Source organism: Delphinapterus leucas, chromosome 1 (genome assembly GCF_059928025.1).
Source record: "Delphinapterus leucas isolate spDelLeu-1000000601 "Yukka" chromosome 1, BTC_Dleu_Yukka2, whole genome shotgun sequence".
Lineage (NCBI taxonomy): Eukaryota > Metazoa > Chordata > Mammalia > Artiodactyla > Monodontidae > Delphinapterus > Delphinapterus leucas.
Window position 1 is genome coordinate 39236010 of NC_143129.1, and position 17080 is coordinate 39253089.

General features: G+C 48.9%; 1 protein-coding gene across 3 annotated transcripts in view; it reads left to right on the plus strand.

Annotated features, from left to right (window-relative positions):
• The first annotated feature begins 10719 nt into the window (after positions 1-10719).
• The window catches only part of SOX13 (SRY-box transcription factor 13), a 44829-nt gene continuing 38468 nt past the window's right edge, over positions 10720-17080 (plus strand). The window contains exon 1 of one of the 3 annotated variants that reach the window (XM_089908312.1): positions 10720-11345. The gene's annotated coding sequence lies outside the window, so the exon portion shown is untranslated. The remainder of the gene's footprint in view (positions 11346-17080) is intronic. The other 2 variants (XM_022593719.3, XM_089908316.1) reach the window with 2 other exon arrangements.

Genomic DNA, 17080 nt, shown 5'->3' on the forward strand with positions numbered 1-17080 from the left:
TATATAAAATAGATAACTAGTAAGAACCTACTATATAGCACAGGCAACACGACTCAATATTCTGCAATGACCTATAAGGGAAAAGAATCTAAAAAAAGAATGGGTATATGTATATGTATAACTGATTCAGTTTGCTGTACACCTGAATCTAACACAACATTGTAAATAAACTATACTCCAATAAAAATTTTTTTAAAAAGCAAACAAATTCATAGAAAAAGAGAACAGATTTGTGGTTACCAGAGGCAGGGGTGGCTGGAGGGGGAATTGGATGAAAGTGGTCAAATGGTGCGAACTTCCACTTATAAGACAAATAAGTACGAGGGATATAATATACAGCATGATAAATACAACCCACACTGCTGTATGTTATATATGAAATTCTTGAGAGTAAATCCTAAGAGTTCTCATCACAAGAAAAAACAATTTTTTGTTTCTTTAATTTTGTATCTATATGAGATGATGGATGTTCAATAAATTTTGTGGTAATCATTTCATGACATATGTAAGTCAAATCATTATGCTGTACACCGTAAACTTATAAGTGCTGTATGTCAATTGTATCTCAATAAAACCGGAAGGAAAAAAAAAGTAATAGGAGTTTTTACTGAGAAACCTATCCAGCCCCGTGCTGGGAGAACTACTTTAGATATTAGGAGGCAACTTCAAGGAATCTTCTGGAAGGATGTAACAATTATCCTTTGATAGTTTAGAATTATACAGGATTATGACTCAATTTATTTATTTTAAGGACTTAAGACAGAAAGGAGTGGCGATGAAGGGTATTATGGACTGAATGTTTGTGTCCCCCCAGAACACACATGTTGAAGCTCTAACCCCCCAGTGTGATTTGGATGTGAGACCTTTGGGAGGTAATTAGGTCTAGATGAGTTCATGAGGGTAGGCCTCCATGATGGGAATTAGTGTTCTTATAAGAAGAGGAAGAGAAGAGAGATGAAAGCTCTCTCTCTTCACCAAGTACAAATACAGGGAGAAGTCAGCAGCTTACAGGCCAGGAAGAGAGTTCTCATCAGGAATTCAATCGGCTGGCACCTAGATCTTGGACTTCTAGCCTCCAGAATTGTGAGGAATGAATTTCTGTTGTTTAGGCCACCCAGTCTACAGCATCTTGTTACAGTAGCCTGAGCAGACAAATACAAGGGTTTACTGTCACTTGATTGGGTAGAAGCAAGACTAAATTCACAGTGTTAGGATTCTACTGAGCTTTCAGCGGTGGAAGAACCTGCAGGCTTTCACAGCAGCCTCTGTTTGCAGAGGCGCCGGGCTGATGGCAGGGAGCTCCAACAGTTTGAGAAGTAACTGGAAGTGTGACTGGGGAGCATGAAAGTAACCATTTTCAGGGCCAGCTTGGAGTTCTAAGTCAACAATAGAAAATTTGGAGAGGAATCACATTGCTGGTGGAGGGGTGGGGTCAGTATGGTCATGGTGTAGATTCCTTTGATGAAAGATAGTTTTTAACAGAATAGGTTCTTCTGTTTGCATAGTTTTTTCATGAAAAGGATTTTTAAAGTGGGAACAAGAGCTAAGACCTAGCTTACTTTTCCAGGACTCAAGAAAACAGGACACAGCGAGGAGGCTTGTACAGTCATGAAATGTGGCAGCTCATCCACCCTCATGCACCCTGGTGACAAGGAAAGGTTCTCTTTCTTGCCTACAGGAGCAACCCAGCAGGGATATATCTAACTCTTCTCTGAAACTTCTCAGAAGGACATGATTCCAGGCTCACCTCAAAAGAAGGGAAAGTTTTGGAGGAGACCTACATGCTAAAGAGAACCGATTCAGCTACTGTAACAAAGGCCAGTGTCATAGTGTCTCGGTTTATTAGTCTCTCCTGTAATTTTCCAAAAATAAGCTGTACAGAGCTTCATGGGGGCTCTGTAGTATCAGAGACCCAGACTCCTTTTTTAATGCCCCATCTCATGGTCTGAGATACCTAGTACAGCTCCTGCCACCATAAGGGAGAAAGAATGGGCAGATTACTTCCTTTCTTGTTAAGGACACGACCAGAGAGTTGCATGTATTACTTTGTGTAGGTCCTATAGGGCAGCACCAGGAAGTTGTATTATCACTTCTGCTTAGGTCCTATAGGGCAGAACCTAGGCACGTGGCCATGTTTAGCTGCAAGGGAGACTAGGAAATGCAGCCTTTTGATTGGCAGTCAGTTTCTCAGCAAAAACTTGTATTATTCTAGAAGAGAAAAACATCTTGTGGGAAAACTAGCAGTCTCTGACACAATAACCTCTTTTAATCTTGCATGGAAGGAGGGCAAATCAGATTAGTCATAGGTAAAGATACTTTTATTAGACTATAAACTTTATGATGGCAAGGAGACTAGCTCTTTTTGCTCTTCACTTTGTCATCATCGCCTAGCACACAGTTCATGCACATAGTAGGTTCTCAATATTTATCAAATACATGAACGAATGAGAGACAGCTAAGATGTAAGGATTTCAGAAGACCCTCCACTGTGCCTCTTCCCAAGGACTTTCGTTGCAAGGATCCAGAGAACTTGGTTTCTTGTCAAAATTAAACCTGAGGAGTTATGCTGGGATTCCTTCCCGAAGCGAAATTCCTACCCACCACAGCCACCCTTACAAATAGTGTGGTTTCTTTACAGCCTTGGTCTAACATCTAGTGATGGTTAAGTGTTAGATGATGCAGTGCACATGGAGCAGTCTGATGGCATATGATGTGAGAAAGCTAGGCTCTTCCAACAGTTCTAATGTGCTATTACTATAAGCAAACGTGATATCTTCCGGGGAGAACTTTATCCCAAGGTGTCTTATATTACACAGATTAATTCCCATAGATGGGAGGAGCCAGCTTTGGAGCAAACTGGGCATCTATTGGGAATTGCTGGGAGGGTCAGCTCAAGGAGGTACAGCCTCCAGCCTCCTCAGCTTGGGGGCTGGGTTAGCATCCCAGCTCTCCCCTGAGGGCTGTGTTTCCAGCCTCGGCATTTAATAAGCTGAGAGAATTGAAAACAGTAAAATATGGAAGATAATACAACAGTCAATAAAAAGATAAACTAAGAAGAAATAAAAAGATGGTAAGACCAGTTCTACAAAAAGGCAGCAGGCAAAGTGATAATATGAACTAAAAACAAACCAAATAAACTAAAAAGAAATTAAAAGATGGAACAAAGACACGGTCAGGCAAAGGTTAGAAATAGTAGATGGAAAATAAAAAGATAATACAATAACAATAAATCTAGAAGATAAGATGAAAGAGTATAAAATATCTAGAAGAAAGAAAAAACAGAGATTAAAAATGACTGAGATAAGTAAAATCATTAAAACCAGAAAAATAAAAGACTAAAGGGATTAAAAACAATAAAATGTATTAAACCGATACCAAAAGAAATAAAACATTTAAAAGACTGGTCTATGAGGGAAGAGAGTAATAGCTCAGTTTTGTTTCAAGTTAAAATAGTGCTGCAATGCAAGTGCAAAAGCCTTCCCCTTCATGCAGACACATTCTCTGAGTCCAGGCAGCCTCAAGGTTGTGCAGACCTCCCAACCCCTAAGCATCCATGGTTACTTGCTAGGGCTGGTCTAACAAAGTACCACAGAGTGGGTGGCTTAAACAGCAGAAGTTTATTTTCTCACAGTTCTGGAGCCTAGAAGTCCACAATCAAGGTGTTGGCAGAGTTGGTTCCTTCTGAGGGCCACAAGGGAAGGATCTGTCTCAGCTCTCTCTCCCTGGCTTGGAGGTGGCCATCTTCTCCTCGTCTTTCCTCTGTGTGTGTCTGCATGCAAATTTCCTCTTCTTATAAAGACAACAGTCCTATTGGCTTAGGGCTCACCCTAATTACTCCATTTTAACTTAATTGCCTCTGTAAAGACCCTGTCTCCAAATATGTCACATTCTGAAGTATTAAGGGCTAGGATATAGGAATCTGGGGAAGGGCCCATAATAGCATCCCTAATAGGAGTTCCTGGGAGGATACCCTCCAGGCAGAGAGATAAAAGCAGAGAGCAGAACCTTTGACTTTTTGCCTAGTTTGGGGCCTCTGACGGGGCTGAATTTTTTTCTCCTTGATTTGGATTTCTGATTAATAGTCTTCATTTCACTTGAACCCACAGGGCAGTAAGGCTGAGCCCAAGAAGGATAAGACTGTGGAGTCCCTGACCCATTTTGTCTCATGACATTAGGGCTGCTGGGAGCAAGAAATGTCCTGGCAGCCAGTCTCCCGTGCCTAACGGAGAGGCCCACCCACAAGGCTGGGCTGGTGTGCCTAGCTTCTCCTGCCAAGACACTTCTGCTCTGGCTACAAACACCTTGTGATATCGAAGGTGCCTTCTAATTCCCTGCAAACCCACAGCAATGATCTCCAGCTGGGTTTTGGCACTTGTACATGATTGTCTTCTGCCTTTTCCAAGCAGGGGAGCCTTGGAGAGCTGGGCACTGGAACACCCCACTCTTAGGAATGAGTGTTCTGTACTTGGTTTCTCTCTGAGGTGGAGCTCAGAACTGTGTGCAGTGGAGAGAAGCCTGGAAAGTCCTTCCCCTGGGGAAGAGGAAGCCCTGACTCACAGATGACCTAGCCCAGATCACCTAGTTCAATCTCCTCCTTAATGGATGAGGAAATAGAAATCCAGGAAGGAAAGACTTGCTCCAGAGTGTTCGCTCCCTCCCCCCTCAACACGCACATTCACTGGGCAGGCAGGCAGAGCCCAGCCCCCAGGCTGCCTTCTGACAGGGCCAGCTTCCAGGGCCTTCAACCTGTGCAGCCATACATGCCCTGCGCTTGATTTAATGCTGCTATCGCCATCTTGAATTCTTAATACTTTGAAACAAAGATGCCACGTGTCATTTTGCAGTGGGCCCTGTAATTTGTGGCGGCCAGTCCTGCCCCTCGCCCCACTTCCCACTGTGTTCTGATGAGGAAGTAAGCACAAGCCACCCAAGCTCTTTTTGGCCACGAGCTGTCGGGAACAGAGACTTTGGGTACAGTTCTTAGCACAAGATAAGCCCTTCAGAGAAGGAGGAGGAAGGAAGGACGCCTTTGCTTCAGGTCCAAGGCTGTCCCTCTGGCCTCGATTCCTCAGTGAGTCCTCAGCTGGGGCACGAGCCTCAGTCACCCACCTCGAACCTGCAGCCTGCAGACTTGGCCTGTCCTAGCCCTGTTCTCTTCAAAATCCCCTCAGTCTCCCCGGCAGAAACCCAAGGGGGCGGGAGAGGGGAGGGATGAAAGGAAAGTGAAAGTATCAGCCTCTCTGGATGGCCCTTCTCCTCCTCCTCCTTCCTCCTCCCCCCCCGTTGCCATGGAGACCAGAACAAAGCCTCTCTTTCCCCTCTTTTCTGGATTGTTAATTGTCTTTACTCCATGGTGCCTTTGTTAATTGTTGCCAGTCCCTCCCAGGATGAGGATCTAGGTCTCCTCAAGACAGGAAAGAGAGTTAAAAAAAAAAGTTAGGGGGTGGGGGTGGGGCAGTATAAGCCCCGGGGTGGGGTGGAAGTGAAGAGGAGGAGGCTGCAGCAGGATTTTCTAAATTGCCCAGGCTTCTGGGAAGCGGACACCCTCTTTACCTCTTTCACTCCGTCCCTCAGTCAGCTGCCTTTTCAGGTGGGGCCCAATGGCCCTCCTCTGAAGGAAGGGATGGGAAAGAATACAGAGAAGAAAAAAACAACCATTGTGTGTACGTGCACGTGTGTGCGCATGCATGCGCGCGCGCGTGTGTGTGTGTGTGTGTGTGTGGCAGGTGCCCTCTCAGAGGGAGGTGGCTGTCCTTGCACTGCACCCATTCCAAGTTGACCATTGAGACATGTGGCCTGCTTTTTATCCCCAGCATTTAGGACTACTAGTAATTAAATTTACAGAGAGAATGCCTGCTAGTTCTGGAGGTGAGAATGACTACTCCAGCCCTCTTCCCCCTGCTCGATTCCCCATAGTAGCTACACATGTGAAGAATAGAGCAAAGATGTTTTAGAAGCATGCACGTGCGTGTGTGTGTGTGTGCATGTGTTTGTATATGTAAAGGACTCAAGTCATCAGCACTAGTGCACTCAAGAGCACATGCACCGAGTGGGGTCCCTGTGTGTGCACACGTGCAATTGTGTTGCGGGGGGTGGTATGGGTTGAGACCTCTGTCCTTCATTGGGAGAAAGTCCTCCACTTGGGGGACGGGAGGCTGACTGTCACGTAAGAAGCAAAGAGCTGTTTCTACTTCTAGGGTCTAAGCTAGAATCTAGGCTGTTAAATAATACTCAAGTGTTAGTTTGTATGGTTCAGAGTCTAAGGACCCCATAAGAAGTGAAGCAGGGTGGTATAGTAGAAAAAGCATGAATTTGAGGGCCAGAAACCTGGATTCAAATGTCAACTCTTGCCCCTTCATTATGTGGTCTTGGAAACTCCCCTTCCTCTCTCTGAGTGTTATTTTCCTCATCTGTAAAGTGGAACTGTTACCATCTTCACAGAGTTGTTGAGAGATTAAAGGAGATCACGCGGGACTTCCCTGGTGGTCCAGTGTCTAAGGCTCCACGCTTCCAACGCAGGGGCCCAGGTTCAAACCCTGGTCAGGAAACTAGATCCCATATGCATGCCACAACTAAGAGTTCTCATGCCACAACTGAAGATACCGCATGCCACAGTGAAGATCCCGCATGCTACAACTAAGACCTGGTGCAGCCAAATAAATAAATAAATAAAAATTAAAAAAAAAAAGGAGATCATACGTATAAAGTACCAGCCTTGGTACCTCTCCCTTCTGTGCACAAAGAGAGGACCGGAGGAGATGGTTCTGGGAGGCTGATTCCTTCCAGATCTTATATTCTCAGATTCCGATAGGCAAATGAAACATTCTATGAATCCACCTGTTATCTTCCTGATCAGCTTCCATACTAATCAATACTGAGGGCGACTCTCTGGAAAAACTTGGGTTAAACTGAGTTAGAGGCCCACCAGCGTCACCTGGAAGGGAGTGCCTTCTCTGAAAGCCGAGGCCCACCTGAGCGAATACTCCTGATTCACTCCTGACTCAAATGTCTGACTATAGGGACCTAGAAAGGCACTTCCTCGGTCAGTAGGAGGAAGAGCTGGTGCCCAGACAAGCTCTGCTAGGCTGGGCCTACCCTGACCTGACCCAAGCTACAAGCTCCCTCCTCTAGGCTGCACAGAGAAAATGGCCCGTGGAAGGTGCCGGTGGTCTTGCGGGGAAACAGGAAGGGCTTCAGGCAAAGCAGCCAGACAGGGATTTCCATGTGCTCTCAGCTCACTTCCTCTCCTGGAGCTTCTCTCCCAGGCCCTGCTCCTGTAACAGTGAGGAAAGCAATTCACAAGATTCTGTGAATTTAATCCTTTTATACTTCTCCAACATGCATTTGCATTTTACACTTTGTCTCTAACCTTGGAGGTTAAAGCAGTGTGGAGAACCTCAGCAACCCCGGACACTGCAGCCCCCACCAGTGTCTCAGGAGCATGTTTGCCACCACATGAAGTGGATTGGAGACCACACTCACTGAAGCCAGTCAAAGGCATTCCTTTAGCAAATTTATTTTGAGCATCTCCTATGGGCTCTGGGAATTAAATGGAAAGTAGAGCAGACAAGTTTCTTCCCTCACAGAGCCTACAGTCTAAAGTGGAAACAGAAAAGCACAAGAAAACAGAAAACCGATAAAATAAGTAAATATCAATTGTTGTAAGTGATATGAAGGAGGCAAATGGGGCCTAGAAGAATAAAGGTGGGAAATGGGGGTAGGGGATGATTGTAGGTGGGGAAGGAGGAAAGATGAAGGAAAGGACATTTGTGTTGAGAGCAGAGAATGAAATGGAGCCACTCTGGGAAGGGCAGGGTTTGGGGAGGCACTTTCCAGGTAAAGAGATATTTATAGGGTTTGAGGTCTGGTTTAAGGCTGATACTTTAATATGGGGATTGGGCAAATTTTGTGAGATAACCATTCAGGATTGAAGGACACAGCAAGGGGAGGGTCTTGAAAAATAAACAATTGTTTGATAAGCTAGTGGTTTGCCAGGTTAAACAAACTATTGTCCTGAGAAGGGGGCTGTTTGAGCAGTCTATTGTTCAGATAAATTGATTTTCAGGAAGTTCCTGAGGCAAATAATGAAGTTACTTACTGGTTTACAGTCTTATCTTCCCCGGGCAAGAAATTTCTGGAACAAATATTAAAGTCACATCAATGTAAGCAGCCTTAGTTAAATTATGTGGCTGCAAGTAGTCTCAGTTCTCAGAAGCAGCAAGGCTGTGGTAGTCTAGCTGAGAGATGACGATGGCCTCGGCTAGGGTGGGGACAGTGAAGACAGAGAAGTAGATGGATTGGAATATATTTTTGGAGACAGATCAGCAGCACTCACTAAGTAGATTAGATCAGAAAGAAGGAATCAAAGATGACTCCTAGGTTTTAGGTTCAAGCCACTGGGTAGGTGGTACGATTTGCTGAGATGGGAAAGATGGTACAGGGTATAAAACAGGCTTAGGGGGGTGGTTATAGGCTCAATTCTGAACATGTTAGGTTTAGGATGTCTGTGAGTCCTTGGGTAGAAATGTCAAGTGTATGGTTGGATACATGGAGTCCTGGAGACTTAAATAAAAAATTGGGAGAAACATCAGTGCCTCATTTGTATTTAAGGTTATGGAAACAGTTAAAATTTCACCCAGGGAGAGAAAGTAGAGAGAAAGGAAAATGGGGTACAGGAGAGCCCACAGGACACACCCACCTGGAGACAACGGTGGAGGAATAAATATAAACAAGGGAGGCTGAGAAAGGACAACCAGCGAGGTCAGAAGAAATTCAGGAGTGTGTGGAATCCTGAAGTGTTTTAAGGAGGGAGTGGTTAAATGTATACGTTTGATTGGTGTTCCCAGGAAATAGTGTTGTAGTATAGAAAGACCTAGAATCTTCAGAGTCAAATCACTTCCTCCCATCACTTACTGGCTATGACTCTGAGCTTCATTTTTCTTACCTAAATGGGGACAATGATACCACCCTCACAGAGTTGGGATAAGGTACAAATAGATGTTATATATGAAAATAGGGTACTGTGCCTAAGACACAGTAGGCAGGTACTATAAAGATCCCAATTCAAGTGGCAGTGATTGGGAAGGGTGGACACCAAGGAAGTAAGATATAGTGGGCGGGGATATTGGAGAGAGGAAAGCCCACTTCCCACCTCTCCTTTCTTCCTGTCTCAATTTGCCACAGCTAAGGATAGCTACAAGGAGGGATCCATAATGAGACTGCCCATTGAAGCTGATCAGGGGCCAGAGAAAACAGCCTGACATATGGAAAACACAGGTATGCTGGCTGGGAGGAGGAAAGGTTTGGTGGCACCTGGCTTCATAGTTTCTGAAAGGGCTTCATCCACAGTCGTCCAAAAGCCGGACTCTGAAGAGTTAATGTTGACTCCCCTCGCCTCCTTACCCTCACCTGTTTCCTCCTTTCCATCTTCCTTACCCCCAGCTCAGGCCCACATTATTTTTACCCTGGTTACCGCCATTGTCTGGTCACTGGCCTCCCTGCCTTCAGTTAGACTGATCTCATCGGAGGCCCTGCTTAGAATTCCTCAGTGACTGATTGATTCCCTTCAATCAACCAATCGATCGACAAATATTTATCAAGGATCTGCTCTTTGCCAGACCTGGCTAAACACAAGGGAGCCGGAGAGACACATCCCTTCCCTTGTGGTGCTTACTGGGGAGTCAGACAAATGAACAGTTACCATATACTATCTATGACTGGGGGGCTTCCCGAGCCCATACATAGGTGGGGTACCTGACGCAGATTTGGCCATCAAGAGAGGCTCTGGAAGAGTATAGATCTGGGCTGAGACCTAAAAGATGAATAAGACAACTTAGCCAAGGAAGGTGGTGGGGAATGATGAAATCCAAAGCCTCAGGAAGTCTTAGAGCCTGGCTGACCATCACCTGCTGAGATGCTGGCCCCCTGCACTGTGGGCACAGTGTTATTTGCAGATCCAGGATTGCCACGCCTTTAATCTGCTCTACTTTCCAAGATGCAGTTCAGATGACACCTCCCCCAAGAAGACTCTGATCTCTGTCCCAGACCCTAGTGCTCTCGATGGTCTCCGCGCCCCACGTGCCTGGCTGATCTCATCAGCACTCTCCCACTTCACTAATCACGTGTTCACTACCCGTCTCCTTCCAGAAAGGGCAGCGCATTTCTCATTCATCCTGGGCCAGGCATAGCCATTTAATAAATACATTGATTTAAAGGAATCCCACCCCCGCACCCCCTGCCATAACGAACAGGTCAGGGAAGAAAATAAAAGACCGGAGAGAGTGCAAAATGACAGGACTAGGGAGTGGTCTGACACATCAGGAAGCAGTCTAGCTGCAGGTGGGATCAGGTTCCTAAGGGAGGTTCTGAAACGGTTTTTAAGAAACCCTAAATCCAGGTTATCTGTCTGGAGGGGTTAGGAGACTGGGAGTTGGATTGACAACTTCTTGGGTCTTGCTCTAAGGAGCGAAGATCCTCTATAACGACCTCATACCTGGGCAGTGAGAGTGGGCAGAATCTACCTCTTTCTTCTATTCCTTCCATCCCCTCACTCCACTTCCACCCATCTCCGCCGCCCAGGAACCTCAGCTCTTTCCTTTCCAACAGAGGATTCCGGCTGTCGATGCCTGGAGGGACCTGGCTGCAGGGAGGAGGAGGGAGCTCTCTGTCCCTCCCTCCTTCTCCATCTCCCCACCCTTCCTCCCTCCTCCTCCCTCCTCCTCCCCCGGCCCGCTCTCTGTCTCCCTCCCTCTTTCTCCTCTGAGGCTGTGGAGTCGCCTCGCAGCAGCGAGCAACGAGCGCCCTGCACCCAGTCCCGGCTTGGAACTTAACTGTATGAGTGCGGGTCCTGGAACCCCGGCCCCGGAGCTGCGAGTCCGGGTCTGAACCTGGGGCGCAGCGGTCAGCCTCCGAGGCCCTGATTTGGGACCGAGCCGAGGCTCTGAGCGCGGAGCGGGAGAGCCGGGCGGGCCGGCGCAGCAACCGGCGAGTCAGGGAGCAGTACCGCGGAAGGCAGGGAGACGGCCGCGAGCTGAGGGCAGAGGGCAAAGTGCAGAGAGCGACCTGGCTCGGCGGAGGGCGCCGCCCGGCCGGAACCGAGCTCTTCGCCCCGGACGGCGGCCAGTAGTGGGGTGCGGACCCGGGGTCGCCACGAGTCCCGAGCGACTCCCCGGCCGACGGCTGGGGGCGTGCCTCCTCCCAGCCCAGCCGCCCCAGCCCAGCGCGCCCGTTCGTAGCGTCGCCGGGGCATGTGAGCGGGAAGCCCAGGCTGCCAGCCGCGAGGACCCGGACGGAGGAGTAGCAGGAGCGCGGAGCCGAGAGCCGCGAGCCCAGCGCCCGGCTGAGTAGTAAGTGCGCCCCCTCCGTGCCCAGAGCGCGCCGCCGCGCCCCCCTCTCCAGCCCTCCGAAGTTTTGACACTCGCGACCTCGCGTTTCTGGGCACACGCCGGCTCTCTTCTCTGCGAGTTTCCATCCTTTGCAAAGTTTTTTAAAAAGGAACGGACCCCCACCTACCCCTCACTACTCCGGCGGTGGCGTCTGTTCGCGGGCAGACCCGGCTCCTTGTGGAGAGAGGTGGCAGCCTGGTAAGGCCGTGGGTGTCTGTTTCTGTGTGCGCACCACAGGAGCCGGGCTTGGGGTGCCCCCACCCCCCCACGGCCGCTTCTCGCCCACCGGCCGGGGGCACTAGGTCTTTCTCACCAGCCCGTCTGTGCGCCCAGTTCAAGGATTTCCCAGCGGGAAGCCGAGGCGACCAGTGCGCGTCCGGCTTGGGGCTCCGGTGCCCGCACCGAGGCGCGGATCTACCCCCGCCCTGGTTGTGTGGGGTGCCGGGGGCCAGCCACGCAGCCCCTCTCACCCTTCCAGGTTCGTTTCCCAGCGGACCAGCCGGGCGCTGCATCCTGTTTGTTTTCTGCTCCGGCTGCTCCAGTTTCACCCCCCTCTCTCCTCCCACCCTAGCCTTCTTCTTACCACTCCTCCACCTCCTGCCTTTGGATGTCGGAGGTGAATCTTTTCATCCCTGTCTCTGTGCAAAAGCAAATGTGCCTGGGGGTAGGGAGGTACGGAGGTGGGAAGGGGGGCTAGTCGCCCTGTTACCAGCGGCTCGCCATTGTTTTCCCACCCCGCGCGTTCTGTGCGTAAACACACACACACGCACACGTACATGTACACACACACACACGTACATGTACACACACACGTGCGCGCCGGCTGCTTCCAGTCCCCAGACGCGCAGGGATCGCCCGCGGGATTCTCCCATCTGCCCGCCTGGTCTTCCAGTCTGGAAGTGCTCCATTACTTAACTGGAGCTGGGGAGGGCAAGAGACGTGGGGGTTCCCGGAGAGTCCCGGGCGGAGCCGCGAGCTGGGCCTGGGCGGGAAGTGAATTTTGAACTTCAGCCCTGGACCTTTCCGGGAGGACCCCGAGCGCACGAGCGGCGGCCTCCAGCCCTGGAGGGCCGACGGCAGCTGCAAGGACTCCAGCGGCGCTCTTGGCAGCCGCCTCCGTGACAAGGGCTAGGAGGAAGCCGAGGAGTTTTCCTGGGAAGTTTGCTTTGACTCTGGGAATTTCCGGGCAGGGCGCCTTGGCGCTGGCGCTTGAAGGGGTCTGGCGAAAGACAGCCAGAGAAGATGCTGCTGCTCTGGGCGGAGTTTCCAGAGACCCTGCTTTCTACTTGGGGAGTGGCGCTCGAGGTGCTGGGGTTCAGCATACTTTGGTCCTAATTTCCCATCTATGGACAGTGTGAGCTTGGGCGAGTCCCTTAACTTTTCCAGATTTTCCCCTATGCAAAATGGTCAGAGTTATGCACACATCTTTGAAACTGGCATCTAATGATCCGTTAAGGGATACTGGTTTGGAAGGTATGAATGCCAGGATGGTAGTTGGACCATTGCAAGCCTAGCTTAGAGGTTAAGAGACAGGGCTCTGGAGTTGGATCCCAGATACTGCCACTGGAGACATGGTCTTGAGAAGTTTAATCTTACTGCTCTGTATCTGCTTGCTCATCTGTAAAATGGGTTTAATATGAACAGTGCTCACTTCATGGGGTTGTCTTAATAAAGTGAAGCTCATACAACAGTACCTGGCACATAGTAAGTGCTGGAGAAATGTGACCTGTTATTGCCATTATTACTTAGCTGACTTTGTACAGACCCCAGAAGAGCATTTTGGGGTTGTGCTCATTTAATCAATTATAATAATTGTCCACTTTTGGGAAGGAAGAAACCTCACACTTCTTCCCACCCTTTCCTGATTTTAGCACCTCCCTACTCCTTGCATAGTTCCACCTTGTGAAGTCGTTTTTTTTTTTCTTTTTCTCCTTCCTCTCTTCTTCCCTCCCTCCCTCCCTTTACAACTTTTGTGAAAGGCATTTTATTCCCTCCTTTTCCTCATTCTTAAAAATAAATCTTGGCCCAACTGTAGTGTTCTCAGTGGAAATCAGGCCCCAGGAAGGAAGCATATCCCCAAGAGTGTCCTGACCTGGGCTGCTGGCTCAGGATTGGATGCGCATTTGTGTCTCTGGGGCTGAGAGGAGCCCCAGTGTCTGCAGCCCTGGGGAAGAATCGGGTGGGATGGGCTGAGGATGTTCCAGGGGGAGCTCTGCTCCCGAGGTGGCATCTGTGTTGCCTGCTGCCGGGGCTCACTTGGGAACCTGGAATATCGCAGCTGCCTGGGCAGACTGGATGTGGGATTTGGGGTAAGTAAGGGGCAAAAGTTTCACCTTCAACTTTCAACTTGCAGTTGGAGTGTTTACTAGGAATTTGGGTTTGCCATAAGCTTCTTGTCTGATTCTGGACCCTGCAAATGCACAACACAAGTAAGGGGTAAGCTGTGTGACAGTGAGGAAGAGCAGTTAGCTGCTGCCCACCCACACTGCCTTGGACAATGGACTCCTCTCTCTCTCTTCTCTGACCCTCTAACCCCATCACCAGTCATGGGAGAGGATGGCCAGGAGATTGGTTCTTGGAGCTTGGAGATCCTGCAAGTAGGCTCTCAGTGATGAGAACCAGCATTGCAGTCACCCTCATTCATCCCTTTAACAGAAATTTGTTGAGCTCCTATTATGTGCCAGGCCCTGTGCTAGGCCAGCAGGGCTTCAAGGGTGACCAAGACAGGTAGTGTGCCTGCCTTCAGAGAGCCTTCTTTCTAGAGGGAGGAGACCGGCAATAAATAACTTGAAATAAGTAACCAAGACAATATTAGATCCTATGTGATTTTCAGAAATATGACACGGTGATGTGATAGACAGTGTATGTGTGGGGACAGGCAGGGGAGGTCCTAGATGGTGAGGCCAGTGAAACCTGACCTGGAGAGAGACTAGCTCAGTCCAGGCCTGAAGGGTGAGAAGGAGACAGCTGCACAAAGACCTGAAGGAAGGGGATTCCAGACAGAGGGAACAGCAAAAGAAAAATCCCCGCAGCCAGAACAGGGTTGGCAGTAACAGTGGGGCTGGAGAGGGAGACTGGAGAAGCCAGGAGGGCCAGAGCCTGGTCACACGGGACCTAGTTAGGAGCCTGGATTTTACGGCCAGGGCCATGGGAAGCCATTGGAGAGTTTTAAGGAGGGGAGTGACATGATCTGCTTTATGATTTTAAAAGATTATTTGGTACACAAGAAAAAAACCCAGCTTATTTGGTAATCAGAGTTGCCCCAGGGGAGGGAAATGGTGGCTGAGGGATGGGATGAAGATGGTGTTTTCAGTGTAGATTCTTTTGTCCTTTCCAAATGTAGTACCATGTGCATGTATCAACTATGCAAAAAAAAAAAAAACCCCAAACCAGAAACCATAGTTAAAAAAGAATAGCTTAAGCCTGGAAAATGTATATAATAAAAAGTTTTTTAAAAAATCTAAAACTGTTATCATAGTACCAATTTTGTAAAGATAATGGTATGTACATGCACGTCCATCACGCACCTACATAGATGGAAGACTAGATGGCTGCCTCAGTGTTTACAGAGGTTAATTCTGGACACTGGACGTATGGGTGATTTTTATTTTCTCCTTTATCTTCTGTTGATTTTTCCAATCTTCTTCAATTGTCATGAATTACTTTTATAAGTGGGGAAAGATGTGAAAAAGAGACATTGCTCCGGCTACTACATAAAGCATAGTTTGAAGGGGAGCAGGAATGGAAGAAGAGAGGCTGGGCAGGAGGCTCATTTGAGTTGAGATGATGACTTGGATAAGGCGGGCCAATGGGAGATCATTCTGGAGGTAGAGCCAATGGGTCTCACTAGCACACCGTTGCCTAACACGATGCACTGCTCTTGCCTAGAGAGGGCATTCCACCCCCAGCTCAGATTTTGTAGTCAGGAATGCTGGGATCAGTAATGGTGACAGACAATTTCTAGTGCTGCCTTGGCTTTGGAAATGTCTTGAGTTTTATTCACATCCTTATTTCCATCTTTCCTCCTAATAGGGAGAGCCCCATCCTGAACATTTTGCTACTATGATAATTGGCAGATTCAGGGCAACATGATATATACAATACGAAGGATTTAGAGCCAGGAGAGATGTTCATCACATAACATCTCTGAGCCTCCATTTCCCCATCTATGAAATGGGGCAACAGCAATACTTACCTCTTAGAATTTGGGAGGCTCACGTCTGATTAAGTCTGCAGCAGTGCTCCATGAATGATAAGGGTCTGGGTTTGCTGTTGCCAGACAAGTGTTTGCTTGAGCGAGGCCTGCTCCTCCAGAGGATCTAGGTGTTCCTGTCCTTGAGGGCCTGACACCTGATTCTACACAGGTTTTCTCTTCTCTGGGGGTGCCTTTTGAGATTGGCCCTTATTGGGCAGCTCCCTGAGTAGGTCACCAGGAAGCTGATGCCACTGGAAAAAGTGGAATTCAAATGCAGCTGTGCCCGCACGCCCCCTTCCCCAGCCTTATTCAGGGGTGAAGCTGAGTGTTTGAAAAGGGCTCTGTGCTGGGAAGGCCTGGCCAGGCCCACAGTAAATCGTGCTTTGAATGGCAATTATTTTTGTGCTCTGTGTTTGCTTAAGAGGGCTCACTCCTGCCTGAACTCGCTGCAGTCCTCACCCTTTGCTAGTCCTCTTCCTGGAACCTGGATATGTTAGCCAGGAAGGCTGTAACAGTGCCTGTCACCACGCGGGGGACCAGGACCCATGGAGGGTTGCTTTCATATCTCCTGTCATCTCCCTATCTCCCCACTCCCAAGCAGGAAGGCATGCCCTGGATGGGGTTCTTTGGCTGGGTGACGAAGAACCCCTTATTTGGGTGACTGCCCCTTCCTTGGTCCTCCTTCCAGCTCCTTGGGAAGACTCAGTTAGGAGATTTGTTACAGGCCATCTCAGCAGGGCCACCTTCAGCCTCTGCCAGCTTCTCTGATCAGGAGTGACTCTGTTCTTTTTAAAAATTCAAATACTTTCTCTAAGAAGCAGTGATATGGTAATTCCCTCCTAAGAGAGGGGTGGAGTAGGGTGGATGGGGCATTCACTTCCGCTTGAGTGCCTGTTACATCCATGGGCCTAGCCAGAGACCCCTGAGACTGGACCTGCTCAAGCCTTATGATGGTGAAGGCCCTTGTGGCTCTCCTAGGAGCAGGTTTCTGTCCAGAGTGACAGTGGTCAGAACTCTGAGAGGCTGTGAGGTGAGGAGGAAGTGGCTGGGGTTTCCCCTGCCTGCTCCCAAGGTCATCAGTGGGTGAATCCAAGGCCTGGGCATGGCTCAGGATGTGGTATATGTGGCCCAGCATCTCAGAGTGTGCACATGAGGGCAAGACAGGAGAGCAGCAGGGACTGAGATTTGTACCCAAAGGTTGAAGATCCCAGCCAGGAGTGTTTTTATGGGGGAGGGGTGTGTTGGGGGGTAGAGGAGAGACAGGAAGAAGTGGGGACAGTATCTCTAGCTGCCACCGTTTTTCTTAAATAGCATGATTACCCAGGCTCATTTGGTCACTCAGGGAAGCCTGACACATGCCATCAAATCTCAATTCAGTTCTCTTGATACACACAACAGACTCCCCTCCCCTCATCAGTGGCCTTAGCATTTAAATGGCCTTGGCACAAAGCCCCATAAGCAGCCCTAGGGATTGTGGCCAGGTTGGGGGGGAGGGTTTAGT